General features: G+C 37.0%; 1 long non-coding RNA gene across 1 annotated transcript in view; it reads left to right on the plus strand.

The window, feature by feature from the left end:
* Positions 1 to 1,225: 1,225 nt before the first annotated feature.
* Positions 1,226 to 14,827, plus strand: part of LOC119717046 (uncharacterized) — a 73,600-nt gene continuing 59,998 nt past the window's right edge. The window contains exon 1 of the long non-coding RNA XR_011809872.1: positions 1,226 to 1,766. This is a non-coding gene — a long non-coding RNA (uncharacterized lncRNA). The remainder of the gene's footprint in view (positions 1,767 to 14,827) is intronic.

Consider the following 14,827-nt stretch of genomic DNA (forward strand, 5'->3'; position numbering starts at 1 on the left):
GATTATTCACTGCACATTCAAGTAGATTTCAGAGAGACTTTGCTGGGGGAAAGTTACTTGTTCTTGAGAATAACTTCAGTGATTCTGTAGGGCCATGATCTGATCTGTATTGTGAAATATGCTTACTGCGTTCATATGTATTATATAATCTGTAAACTGTCTTGAGGTAGAACAAAATCTTTAAAGATACTCATACAATCTAATTTATGATATTCATAAATGTTATCACTGAGGAAGTAGAACCGAATTTTCCTGAACTTTACCTCCATGAATAATAATTGTCAAAAGGCTCTTCAGGATGAAACATCACATCTTTTTTTCCAGTGCCTTGTGATAAGTTTTACAATCAAAATGTTAGACCGACTAATTTTTCTTCTTCAGAAAGAGTTTATTATAATCGTCTACACACCCAGACTGTTTTCCAGTTTTCATAAGTAGCTCTGAGGCCACAATATGTGGTTGAAGTAAAGGAAATTGAGGTAGTATTTGCACCTGCTAATACAAACACAGCTGTTCCACCTCTTACTAGTTAGATAAAAATTCTGTCTGCAAAGTTCAGTTCTGGAACTAAATATCAAAGATCAGCAATGTTAAAAGTATGTGTTTGTTTGTTTAGTTTGTCTCCTGTGATAGTTTATAGCTTTTCTGCACATAAATTGGCAATTCCATTTGCATAAAGACAACCTAAACAGATAATTCTTTTGCCTCTGCAGCTTAACAAAATAAGCTGTCAGAAGCCATTCTTTTTTGTCAAGTGCAGTTATGTCTTTATGGAGTGCATTGCTGCATACAAGCATTAAATAGGGATGCGTTTTTTAATTTTTTTATTTACTTATTTATTTTGTCATCCTTCTAATCAACCTGGCTAGGATGGCAAATACTTTTAAATGTGTACCAGGTGTTATTGAGAAATTTTGCAGATTGGATTCATTTATTTCTCCATGGAAAGCAAATTCACTAAAGTATTTGATTTTTTTCCATTAATCAACATTTTTTTGTGTGTGTGTGTTTTTTGTTGTTGTTGTTGTTTGTTTGTTTAGATTATAGAGACACTATTTCTTAAGTAAAGAAAATAACAAGACCAGTCATGACATTTTCTCTATTGTGTGCAATAACACTTTTGAAATCATAGCCACCTATTGCTGATTACTGCTTAGGCTTAGGCATGAGATTTTCAAAAGGCGTGCTTACTTTAGATTCTAGTGTATCACGTTTCCATCTGTTGGATAAATATTTTTTTTTCAACTAAGTGTGAAACCCTAAATACATGTTGCCCCAGATGCTCAAGAAGTTTTTCATCTGACTGCTGACAGGCAACAGTATGAGATCGAAAATCCTTTAAAAACACCTGCCAAGCAGGACTTGTAGAATATTGTCTCAGGCAACTAGAACTCTTTGGATTACTTTTGGAACTGTATAGGAGGGTAGTCACCTAAGATTTGGGACCCCAAGAATGCAGAAATTAAAACCAGCAATCCTTGAGACAGTGCAAACAAGACTTACTGATAGTGTATGATTACCCAGCAGGTGGGAGATGTAAATCAGTAGCTTGGAGAGAATCAGGAGATATGAGAACAGCAGAGGGTTGTGTGCTCAAGTGCATGCCCTCTACAGTTGCGTTCCAGGAAATCTGACCTTGGGTTATTTTGGATGCTGGAAGCTAGAAGGCTTTTTCTTACTGTCTGAGCACTGTCGCTGAAGAAACTGCACTCCCCCTTTTTGCATTTTATCCCACTGACTTTACTAGACAGGATTGATACGAGCAGGTGAGACTGAAATCCTATTGTGTAAATTCCCTTCTTTCCTGGCATGCAGAAATTTCTCTGTTCCTCACAGGGAGTATTCTGTATACAGACCTTGGGAAATGTTGCTTCAGTGTTCTATAAACAGTCTGTTCTTTGGTAAATACACTTCTTTTTCCCTTCCCCCATTCACTAAGATTAAATAACCCTTTGGTGATATGTTCTCTGTAGTCCTTCTGTGGCTTCCTATGGATAGATCTGAAGGGATCTGTTGATCAAATAGAAGACTGCTGGGCAACATCAATGTACTTTTATTGATACAGATTCTTTTCTTTTTTGTCTATTGAGGTATTTGCCTAGGAAAAAGCATAACCAAATAAAGTAGAAGAGATTAAGTGAGCATGAAAGAAGAACGATTTCATGTTGTTGGCTGTGCTCAACAGTAGGATTAGAGAACAGATAAGGATAAAATTTTTTTTGGACTCTGTTATGATCTTTAACGCAGAAAATAGAAAACTTGGTGACCCGATGACCCTTCAGATATGGTGTGATATTAGCCACACAGTTTTTCCTTATTATCTATCAGGGAAACCTGAAGAGCAGGACCTTATATATATATATGTATATTTATTTATTTATTTATTATTATTATTATTATTATTATTATTATTATTATTATTATTATTTTGTATTTCAGTTTGATTCTGAGTAAGGCAGTGAGCAACTGTGGTCTTGTTATAAGTTACTGCTGTTACTTTCTCAATATTTTCCCATGTTTCCCAATATCTGCCTGTAGACTAGGAGTCTGAGACTATAAGTGACTCCTTGGACCATAGAATCTAACCCTCTGCTGCAACAGGCCTTGCATCTCATAAAACCAACCAAGCTCAGCCTGGAAACTGCTTTATCACCCACCTTACCTAGACCAAGATATTCTGCATTGCTTTAAAAAGCCTGTTCCTGAGCTTCAAGGGCTTCAGCTCTGCTTACTGCTAGCAAAGAAGGCCTCTCTTAGTAAACTACCTCTCCTCTAAGAGCACCACTGCTCACTGCTAAGTATGCTTTTTTTTTTTTTTTTTTTTTTTTTTTAATCTGATAAAATGCAGGATATACATATGAAAATATGGTATTTAGTTGTGTGTTTGTTTGTTTGTTTTTCTTTCCAGTTACATTTGTTCAAATGCTGTTCTGTGACCCTGCTGATTAGAAACCTGCTTTCCTTTTCTACCCTTCCCAGCTACTCAACCTGTGCTTGTAATGTAGTTATTCAGCTTGCAAACTGGAAAGTGTGGTTTTCTGGGTTGTCATACCTCTTCTGGGGAAGTTTGTGCAAAGCTTTGTTTAAGGTAAATGCAGGATTGCTCACGGTGGTAAGATATGGGAATGAACAAACTATTGTTTTGTCAATATATATTCCATAGAGAATGTAGGAATAGTGTGGGAGATCCACAGTTGCTGAAATATTCTATAGTGGGGGAAGAAATGCTTGGCTTTTCTGGGTGTTACAGGCTGAGACTGATAACAAAAGCCTTGTAAATAAAAATATTTCAGGGCATCTCAGCTGTGTGTTTAAAGTCAGCACTACAAAATTATTCTCAACTGCAAGGACGATTTATTTTTAGAAGGCAGTGAAAAGTAGCATTAATGTCTTTCTGACAGCTTTTCTAATTCAGTGAAAAAAAATAAAAGAATTTCAAGGAAGAAAAGAGTATGACCCAAGCCTATGTCTTTTGGCTAGAAACAGGAAAGAGAAAAATCTCCTTAGAATTTCTATTTCCAGCTTTTTGTATTTGTGAATCTGAACTTTCATGTTTTTCTGTGGTTATCTGAAATGAAATTCTAAACCTGTAGAGGTTTGTCTATCCTTAGCCACACTATTTAACTGATCTCTGTTCTTTCAGTTCTGGCTGATTTTCTGAACTGATATCAGAACAATGCGAATTGATTCTATAATGTATGACTAGCATTATAATGAAGCAGCTTCTTTTCTATTTGTAAAATTAAGGTTTAAGTAGATTCCTGTAGACAGGCTTAATCTTCAGCTGATATTCTCAGAATTTATTAATGGCTTCCGACAAGGTAAATAATGCAGTTTTTAGAGGAATGCAACATAAGCCATATAATTCCAAGAATACTGGTTTAGGACTACATATATATAGAGAGGGAGTATTCATGTGCTAGTTACCACTGAGCTGTTAGGGAGGGTTGACTGCCATGATAGAGTGAAACTCCTTTATATATGCCTTTGATTTATTCATTAAAGGTTTTTCAGGTCACAGATACACAAATTGCTGGTTTTGATAGGGCTCTGGCAAAGACAGATTGGTCTAAAAGCATGGAAGGGTGAAATTTAGCCATACATTTGGGACTGTGTACTTCTAAAATTTCAGAATAACCACTTGGGGTGTAAAAACTGAGAACACCTCCTTTGGATCCAGTAGATCATTCATACCTTTTATAGCAGAATTGCAGGTCATCTTCATAATCCTCTTTTGTCCTAATAGCAAATATTGGATGTTGCTTCTATGTTCACAGTGTCTGTTAAGAGTATTTTATGTTTTCGGCTGCAAGGGGTAGCAGGTGGGAAATACCTTTTTGTGTGTGTTTGGGGGGGGGAAGTTAAAAGTCCATTCATACTTTATTTTGCCACGTGATATTTTCGTAATCTCAGTTGGAATCAGAGAATGCATACACTCTGTTTTCAACTGTAAAATACTGTAACATTCAGACATGTATTTAGATAAAAGGTATCATTCTGGTTACATTATTACTGTAGATAATCAGAAGGACCTGTGCAGTTTTTTCAGTTGCTCTATATGAGTTGTGAGTGTTTCTTTTGAGTCTGAGCATTCAAAATACAGCCTTATGAAACAAAATAACTGCATTAAAATTCAAAGCCTAGTATAAACTTTGGCATTTTCATTTGTTGTACTTTAATGAACGTAGTCCAGTTTATTGTTGTTAAACTGTTGTATTGTTGTTAAAATTTCTAGTACTTATTTTTAAGGAATAGCACAAATAGAGTTTTTAAATTTAGATGTGGCACACTACTTGTCCTTCACTTGGTATCAAGTTATTCCTTGCTTTAAGACATTTTTTGTCTAAACAAGTATTACTTTGTAATGCTAACGTCACACACCTTTGTGTACTTAGGACTCCGTAAAATGTATTTTTCTATTTGCTTGTTCATAAAAGCAGGGAATTAATCTTGTGTTCTCTTATTACAAATAAAGGAAAACATTTATTCTTAAGGCTGCCAAGATTCTTTAAATTTCAGTGATAGCGCTGAAGACCTGCATCCACCAGAGGCCAGTAGTGCACTTCTTACAGCGTGCCATTGAGCACTGAATTCACCCAGCTGCCGCACGGATTAAATGTAGTGCTTCAGAATATTAACAACAACAAAATTAATCTGCTTTGCTTGCTGAAGAGCCTACAGATATTTTCTCTGTATATTTTCCCTGTGTGTAGCTGTGTATATTAATACACATGCACAGACGTGTATTTCTCATCATTTAGAGAGCAATACTGATTACCAGTAAAACTTTACGTCTTCTTGCTCGTCTGATCCTTTGCTATGCTGGGAATTTGCATTGGGCATAAACTGTTTATAACAACACACGTTTTACAAGGTGACTGGATAGTAGTAAAAAGAACATTTTCCAATGCACACATCTAAATTTTTGAAAGATTACTTGCATATCTTGCTCTTACTGTGTCCACTAAGAGCGTGCTGACAGTTATGTCATGCTGTAGGCTTTTGTTTTGTTTTGTTTTTGTTTTGTTTTTATTTTTCCATCTGAATTTGAAGTTTGATCTAAACTTTAATTTGGGATTTTTAGATGAATCCATTCAACAGGTAAAAAAAGGAGGAAAATGGTTACAGGGAGCATTATTAGGGAAATAAAAAAAGAACTGTTGTCTGTAGAATACCCAGTAATTGGTCAATCCCTGTTGCCTAAATACACCCAGTACTATTTAAGGTAATTATGCTAATCATCAGAGTATTTAGCCACAAACTGAATTCATGAAGAAAAATGAAAATGCTGTTCTAGCGTACCAGTGAAATCTGTCTTGACAATTTAATTCAGCATTTATTTAATTGAATAAGAGCAATAAAAAATTAATTGTGCTTTAGGATTTCTACTTCTTCTGACTTGTCAAAAAAATTCAAAACTCAAGGTATGTCAGTCAATGAAAATGCCTGAAGCACATACAATATCACTGTGTCTTATAGATTAATGAAACAAACTAAGCCGCCATGTGCACAGGTATAAATAGTTGATTATTTACCTGCCTTTCTGCTATTTGAGGACAAAGCAAAATGTGAATAACACCCTCCTCCCCGCACACCTGTTTGTTTCTGAGGAATGTTAATCAGCTTCCTAGTGCCAGCAGGCTACAATCACCAACTACTAATTATTTTTAGATAATGATATTGGTAGTGTGGTAGTTGTTTGATTACTCCTTGGACATCTTTACTACTTCTCAGGTTATCATCTAATTACCTGAGGTGAGAACACTTAATTGGAGAAGATTTTTAAATGAACTTCCTGCAGCATCTATGATTTTTTCTTGGAGAACTCTATACCTAGTTTAATTTTGAAGGCCTTATACTTTCATTTTCATTAGACATTAAGTTTTCCAATTTACCAGTTGCTGTGTACTCCCTAAGTGAGGTTATAATGTATCAGGGTTATCAGCTGGAAGGCTGGAAAGAACAGTTCAGTTTCCATTCCATGCAGAACAGTTGCTACGATAATTGGATCTAGGGTTATTTTGTATGCTCCAAAAAGTTATTTTCTGAACTCATTGCTCATCTTTATAGTGGAGAGAGAATGTTACCTAGCAGATAATAAAATATTTTGGAATTATTTCATATTTGGAGATGCAGTAGGGCATCAGAAGTCTGATGTTTTAGTACTTGAGGTTGTTAGTGAAATGTTCTCAGTTGTGACCAGCGGAGCATTAGGATCTAGCTAAGGTGTTGTTATTTTGTGTAAGTATGTAGCAAGCAGATTTCAAGGCACATGTTATGGTGTTTATTCCATCACGGGAATGAGTGGTGTTTTTATATTTCACTTAGTAAAACATTGTTCTGGCAAGAAAAATGTCTTGTTTTTTTTTTTTTTTTTCTGGCTTCTAGTAAAGTTTCTATGGCTAATGACAAATATAAGATGCATAAGTGAGACACAGAGCTGTATTCTCTCATGTGATCATTTTGTCTGGCCCAAGAAGTCTTGAATTATTTTCCTTACAATAGTGTGACTTCAGCCAAATACAGTAGAATAGTTTGCAGCTTGCTGATTAACTGTTTTATGGGACAGTAGATCAGAATTTGAGGTCCCTTGTCCTGAGGAGGGAATCAAACCTGTGCTGTGTATTTCTTGGGCATCTGCTAGGCTCTTACATGAACAATAGATTTATTTTTTTGTAAGGTATGCTCTAAAAGAGTAGAACAGGTACTGCTTACCTGTTTAAAGAATCCATGCCGTTCTTAGGAGAAGGATCTAGATCCTAGGATTAGAGATCTATGATGAATAAAAATGCTTTCCATCAGACCTGGAAAAGATATTTAGAGTTACACTGCTGTCTATAAAACTTCTGTCTAGATTAGCTTTCAACAATTCTACTCTTCTCCTGCTGAATTAAGGTTGTTTGATCCATTCTTGAGCCCTGTGTAGGTCATGTGGCAACTCTTCTCAAGATCATGAATTCTGATTTGAGACCAAGCACCAAAATATACCTGTGTGTCTGTATGTAAGCTCTTTATTGTATTAATAACTTTTTTTTTTTTTTTATGCTTTAATTATTCTTGGTGTGGAGTCTTCCACAATTGCTGTTGAATTGCTTTTACCTTTGCAATGTTATCATGTACTGAGGCCCTTCCTCACAGACAGATCCATTGGAATTGTGAGAAGATAGTAAGAAGACAGTGTTGTAAAATTTTAACATACTCCCTTGATCTGCATACCAAAGATATTCTTCACTTAATTTGAAGGGAGGGAGAAAAAAAAGAATAGCACTATTTCTCTTGAATTTCTGACCCACTGACAACAAAGAGATTTACATCAGGATTTCATAAATTAAGCATGAAATTGGAAGTGGTATTAATAGCCCTGTGTTACTATTCACTTTATAGGAATTCTGTGGTTAAGTGTAGTAAGTTGCAGTCTTACAGCTTTGGAAATGTTGGTAGAATTTTTATTTTTTTTCTACCCACAATTTTTTGAGTATATGGATTACCTAGCTTTTCAGTTTTAGGTTAAACAACATCCTTTCATTGGAAAAACTGCAAATGGGAAAAAAAAAGCTTAGATTTTCTGTCACTTTACTGAAAAAGTGGAAGACCTAGTCAGCTATTTGTATTGATATTGGTATCAAAACACATGCTATTAAACGCTATGGCATGATGGCAAATACCTATTTATCTGATGAGCAGCTTTCCTTTAAATTAACAATAATAGTGTTGCAGCCTCATAATCAGCACCGCTGCAGACTGAGGATATCCGCATATATCAGTTACAATGAAAACACAGGTTCTGTGCAAGTGAGAGCCTAGGTTCTCATAGGTTTTAGGCTAGCTTAGCCCTTTTGTGCTGCTCATCAAAAGTACTCAGCATGAAGGCTTGTTTTAAAATATGTTTTCTGCATGTAGGATTGTAGAAAGTAATTTTTTGTTTAATGTAACGGAGAACGCATCTATTCAAATGATTATATTTTATAAAAGAGAAATGTTTACAAGAGAGTAAAAAAATGCAATACTTGAGGATAACAGCATTAGAGTATGGTAATTTCCAAGTAACTGTTGCAGAAATGTAAGCTTTGTGAATTAGGAGGAAGTCTTGAAATAGGAGCAGATTGCTTTGTATCTTTTTACTTTGCATGTTCACAAAGCTTGTTTTTAAATGTGATATATTCCAACTGTGAGATGACAGAATGTGACTAGTGGGTCTTCTCATCTTCTAATCCAAGTTCAGGTGTGCTGCTTTTAAAAAATAGACATTGGGTAAGTCAAAGAATTTGGGAGGGAAACAAACACAGAATACATGTACTGAGAAATCAAAGCACAGAATTAGAATGAGAAAACAAAAGGAAAGAAATGAGGGTGAAATAAAGAAGCTTGGTTCCACTCCCAAGGATTAGTTAACTTTCCCTTTTTGGCTTGTAAAAACATGGATATTTTTTCCATTTCTGCCATACTAATTTTCTGCTTTCTTTCATCATAGCAATATGAAGTGACTGCAGCTTACGAAGGTGACAGTAAGAGTATATTCGTTCAGTGAAGAGCTGTGTATTATTGTTTAGGCATGTCACGTTGATGTGTATTACACACATCCCCCACAGGAGGGTTATGATGTGCCTAAATGACAAATGCATTGCTCTTCACAGAACTTCTTGTGACTTGAATTTCTGTATTTATTTGGCAAAACACCTTAATGGTCTTGAGTTTTCTGTCAGGTCTCTGCAGCCTGACTGCTGCATGGGAAATGTAGATCACAAACTTGTCAGTCAGGTAAAAGCAAGAATGTTTTACAGCCTTTTAATTATTTGAACAAATAGGATAAATAAGGACAAAACAAAACACCCTACCCTTCCGTACACGTTTGTCCACTGAAGTTCTTGAAGTTCAAAGATAGCTTTATCCTCAAATGTCTGACAGAGCAATGCAGTAGCAAGTACTATGTTGATTAATTCTGCCAACATTTACTATAAAGAACCTGTTTAGGTTGGCTCTTAGACTTGCTTTGTATTTCTGTTATCCACCTAAAGGTGTGAGAAGGTGTTTTTTTTTTTTTTTTTTATTTTATTTTCAAGTAGAAACAACTTTTTGCTGCATAGAACTCTATGAACCAGTTTTACAAAATGTGCAAAAATTGGCCTTGTTTTTCTGTTATTTCATTCAATGAATGAGTGTTACTAGAACAACTTAAGCCAGAGTTCTACTTGTGACATTTAAATATGTTAGAGTGGGAAATTAAAAACAGTGTAGATAAGTGCATATTTTATAAATGTGATAAGACAAAGGGACAAATAGATTGCTAACCACATCAACAAACTGTTCTAAGGCATGCTTTTTCACCTTTATCCTTTATTGTCTTATGGTTGGAGAGGAACTTTGGAAGGCTGCATACCTTAGAAAATAACAGATTTTTCTTTTCTGACCTAACTTGTCTGCCGTAGCATTGGTGAATATAAAAATAGTAGTGCAGCAGTGAGGTTAAACTTGCACTAACATAGAAATTACTGAAATTTCTTTAGTTATTTTAGCAAGCCAAAATGGAAATTGTTGGCTTCTGAAATCAGAACATTTCTAATATTTTAGTTCAAAGATTTTAATTCTTTTCCTCTAAAGATTTCATATGAACTATCCTAACTATATGAACTATATTAGTTCATATTAAGTATTGTTGGGAAGAACAAGTTTTTAATTTCCACTGAACTGTACTTTGAATTCTGTTTGAAAATTTTTCCATGCAGAACTAAGCTTTGATACTTTGACCAAGGGAAAAAAAATCTGAGAGTACGTCTACAGGGTGTTATCTTATTTTTATCAGATCATAAGACACTTGAATTCTGCAGCTCCAGTGTACTAACTCATCAAAACTGTGTCATTCAGTGTCATCATTTTTCCCCTCTATCTTGAGGGCATGATTTTATATATATATATATATATAATGATATTAATATAATATATATTATATGATATATATAATATATCATGATATATATATTATGATATTCTTCTGTTGTGGCAATAGGTTTTACAATGGAGAACAGAATAAAGCTCATAAAAGCTGTAACCTGATTGATTAGGGAACTTGGCCTGTGGCTATAGCAGGGTGTGACGTACCTCTTAGTCATCACAGTAATATATCTGGCTCAAGATATTTTGCTTTTAATCCAAAACACACAAAATTCTCCTGCCTGCCCTGAAATATTGTTGTAAATAATTCCAACAAAGAGCTTTGGAGAGGCAAGGGTATGAAAGACCATGGCTGATTGCCATTTCTGGTTTCTTCCTTATTAGAAAATACAAGGAAGGTAATATCTACCTAAAGGACAATGCAGAATGCTCTTTTTTATTAAAGCAACTTTTTGTTCTGCCAGAAAATATGATGTTTAGCCCTAGATTCCCAAATTTGATTATATGAAATGGAATATACCTATATTCTGAAACCCTGTAAGATAAGCACGAGTCTTTGTAGAGAATTACCTTCCTGGGAGAGAAGTAAGACAGCCATTCGCTCATGCCACTAAATATGGCTTAATAACTTTTTTAGTTTATTTTTGTGTGTAAGGATCTTTATTATATCATGTAGAAAACAAATGGGAAAAAGTACCTTACTCATAGTCTTAGTAAATTTCAGAGTTTTTGTTATTTGTATGTAATCACCTCACATGGCAGATGTCATGCAAAATGACATGTTTTTTTAATGAGAGGCACAATATAAAATGTGTGAATTAAATTAAGACCACAAGAGTAGACCTTAATGTTGCTTTTTATTGTTATTATTATTTCCTGGACTGCTGTGATTGTTAGGTGACATGCTTCTCATTTCAAGGCAAGTTCATACAACCTCATTGGAATTGCTTTGAAATGTAGTTTTAGAGGAGCTGAAATAGAAGTAGATAAGGCCTATTTGAGATTTGTCTAGAAGACATATAAATGTTAAAGTTCAAATTCAAGTGTATTTTACTCCTGTCCAAGTTTATGCTATGATGCCATAAGGTGTTTTTAGTTGTTTTAAAGAATAATCTGCTAAAATAAAGTATGTTCTAATTAGTGAGAAAAACATGCTAAGATAGTGCAGAAATAAGCAACTGCAGTAGTCTGCTTTGTTCTAGAAGTAGAAAAAGGCTTCTATTTTACTTCATGTTTCAAAGGGAGCCACCATGGAAAAGCTTACTTTCCAGAATCATGTACCCAGCTGAGATGTATGAGTGTATGGATTTTCTTTGATGCACAAAAATCAGTGCATAAATTCTATAGCTCATTCACTCCTTGCAATTTTAGATAAAGTACTTTGTTTTTAGTTTTCTTGTTCAGGTTGGAGCTGGAATAGGCTTACAAGTTCCATTATGGCAATGATATATGATGAGAAGTGCAGCAAAAGATATATAGGCTCTTCAAGAAGCTCAGGGTAAAGGAAGAATCAGAATTAGGAGAAAACAAAGCTACAATTGCTATGAAGAAGGAAAAAAGCCTGGATTTAAATGCTTGTTTTAAGTTTATTGAAAATACTTTTTTTTTTTTTTTTTTCCCAGAAAGTAGCCACTGTTGTTACAGTAGCAGTTCAGTCAAAAAAGCAGATTCCAGTCAGCAGGAAGTGGCTTTAAAAGTTCCTACTGACTGTGTTGTCTTGTTTTTATGAACCTGTTATGGAAGTGGGTTTTCAAAATATACATTGGTCTTCAGCTGTTTCTCAGGTTCATAAGATAGCTTTTAATCTTCTCTTTGCCCTTTCTAGTTTTTATCAGTAGCATTCTCTTGCCTCAGTCTTTATATCCAAGGATTTTCACATATTGGATTAAAAATGGATGGGCTAGAAGTCTTGGCCCAGTCCCACAGCTACGACATCATTGGCATAAGTGAAACCTGGTGGGATGAGTCCTGTGGCTGGTGTGCTGCAATAGATGGTTACAGGCTCTTCAGGAGGGACAGGCAGGGTAGGCGAGGTGGCGATGTATGTGAAGCATGGGCTGGACTGTGTGGAGCTTCAAGTTGGCCAGTTTATTGCAGACCACCCGGCCAGGGTGACAATGCCGATGAATTATCCTTTGCAGAACTATGAGATGCCTTGATCAACTCCCCTTGTCCTTATGGGGGATTTCAACTTGCCAGACGTCAACTGGGATCACTACAATGCCAACATGAGCAAGTCCAGGAGGTTCCTAAAGCACTTAGATGATAACATCTTGGTGCAGGTGCTAAGGGAGCCAACTAGGACAGGTGCCCTCCTAGATCTATTGCTGGAGAACAGAGAGGGTCTTGTGGGAGATGTGGCAATTGGTGGCCATCTTGGTCATAGTGGCCATGAAGTGGGTGAGTTTAGAATTTATGGCGACAGAAGGAAAACTGCCACCAAAACTTCAGCCCTGGATATGGGGAAAGCAAACTTCAGGCTGCTCAGGGAACTAGTCAGCAAGGTCCCCTGGGAAACTGCTTTTGAAGGCATTGGTGTCCATCAGTGCTGGTTGATCTTTAAGCACTGTCTCCTAAAAGCACAAGATCAGGCAATTCCAAAATATCGGAAGACAGGCAGGCAGGGCAGAAGGTCAGCCTGGCTGACCAGGGATCTTCTACTGAGGCTCAGGCAAAAAACAAAAGTGTATGGCTGCTGGAAGGAGGGTCAGGCGATGAGAAAGGAATAAAGGGATGCTGTTTGTGTTTGTAGGGAGAAAATTCGTGTGGCCAAAGCCTAACTAGAGTTGAAGCTGGCCATGTCTGCTACTTGATGGGGAAGGTCTCCTCACAGACAATGACATAAGCAGAGCAGAGACGTTTAATGCCTTCTTTGTCTCTGTCTTCAGCGCTGATGATGGGCTTCAGGACCTAGCGTGCCCTGAGCTGGAGGACCATGATGGTGGGAATGACAAACTCCCAACCGACCCTAAACATGCGCGGGATTTGCTGCTCCACCTGGATCCACACAGGTCATGGGTCCAGATGGGATTCATCCCAGGGTGCTTAAAGAGCTGGCTGATGTCATTGTGGGACCTCTCTCAATTATTTTTCAATGATCTTGGGAATCTGGAGAGGTCCCAGTAGACTGGAAGCTGGCAAATGTTGTACCAGTTTTCAAGAAGGGTAAGAAAGAAGACCCTAGCAATTACAGGCCTGTCAGTCTCATGTCAGTGCCTGGTAAAATTATGGAGAAGATGATTCTTTAAATTACTGAAGCGCACCTGGGGGACAATGTGGTCATTGGTTCCAGCCAACATGGGTTCATGAGGGGTAGGTCCTGTGTTGTGACGGAAGGAAGACAGGGACACTCAATATGAGTGATCAGCAAGCTCCATTTTATTGCCCGAATAGCCCAACTTTTATAGTGAACTTAACAGGGGCGGACAGTGTCTCACACAAGATCATTGGTCAAAAGCACTCAGACAAACAGTTACAAGAAAACAACCCCACCTGCAAGAAAAGAACCCCTTGTGATTAGCAGTCACCTAAACCTTGTCCTTGAAGCCAGCTGCTGGTAACAGTATTTTCTGAGTTCCTTAATCAGGCGATGTGGGAGTCATAGCTGTGGGAGCTTCTCACAGTTACTCTGGCAGCTTGGTTTGCTCAGCTACAGCAGGCCCTGAGATTTTATAAGGCCTACCCCTGGTTGCTTAAAGCAAGCTCAAATTGAACAATTGCTCCACGGGCACATGTCCACGTCCTGTATGCCAATTCCCAACAGTACTGCCTAACAAATTTGATTTCCATTTATGATAAGATGACCTGTCTAGTTGATCAAGGGAAACCAGCTGATGTGATCTTTTTGTACTTCAGCAAGGCTTTTGACATGGTTTCCCATAGGATCCTACTGGACAAAATGTCCAGCATACAACTTAACACAAACATCATACGATGGGTGAGCAATTGGCTGATGGGCAGGGCTCAAAGGGTTGTGGTAAATGGGGCCACATCTGGCTGGTGGATGGTCACCAGTGGGGTCCCTCAAGGCTCCATTTCAGGGCCAGTCCTCTTCAATGTTTTTATAAATGATTTGGATGTAGGACTAGGAGGTGTTCTGACCTGTGTGGTGCCAAGAGTTGGACTTGATGATACTTATGGGTCCCTTCCTGTTGAGGGATTTTTGAAACAGCAAAAATCCCATGGTTTGCTGTAGCTGAGCAAACCAAGCTACCAGGGCAACTATGAAAAGTTCCCATGACAGTGTTCCCACATCGCCCAATTGAGGAATTCAGAAAAAATATTGTTACCAGTAGCTGGCTTCAAGGACAAGGTCTATGTGACTGCTAATCACAAGGGGGTTGTTTTCTTGCAGGTGGGGTTGTTTTCTTATAGTTGTTTGTCTGAGTGCTTTTGACCAATAATCTTGTGTGAAACACTGTCCGCCCCTGTTAAGTTC

This window comes from Anas platyrhynchos, chromosome 5 (assembly GCF_047663525.1).
Source record: "Anas platyrhynchos isolate ZD024472 breed Pekin duck chromosome 5, IASCAAS_PekinDuck_T2T, whole genome shotgun sequence".
In the NCBI taxonomy this organism is placed as follows: Eukaryota; Metazoa; Chordata; class Aves; order Anseriformes; family Anatidae; genus Anas; species Anas platyrhynchos.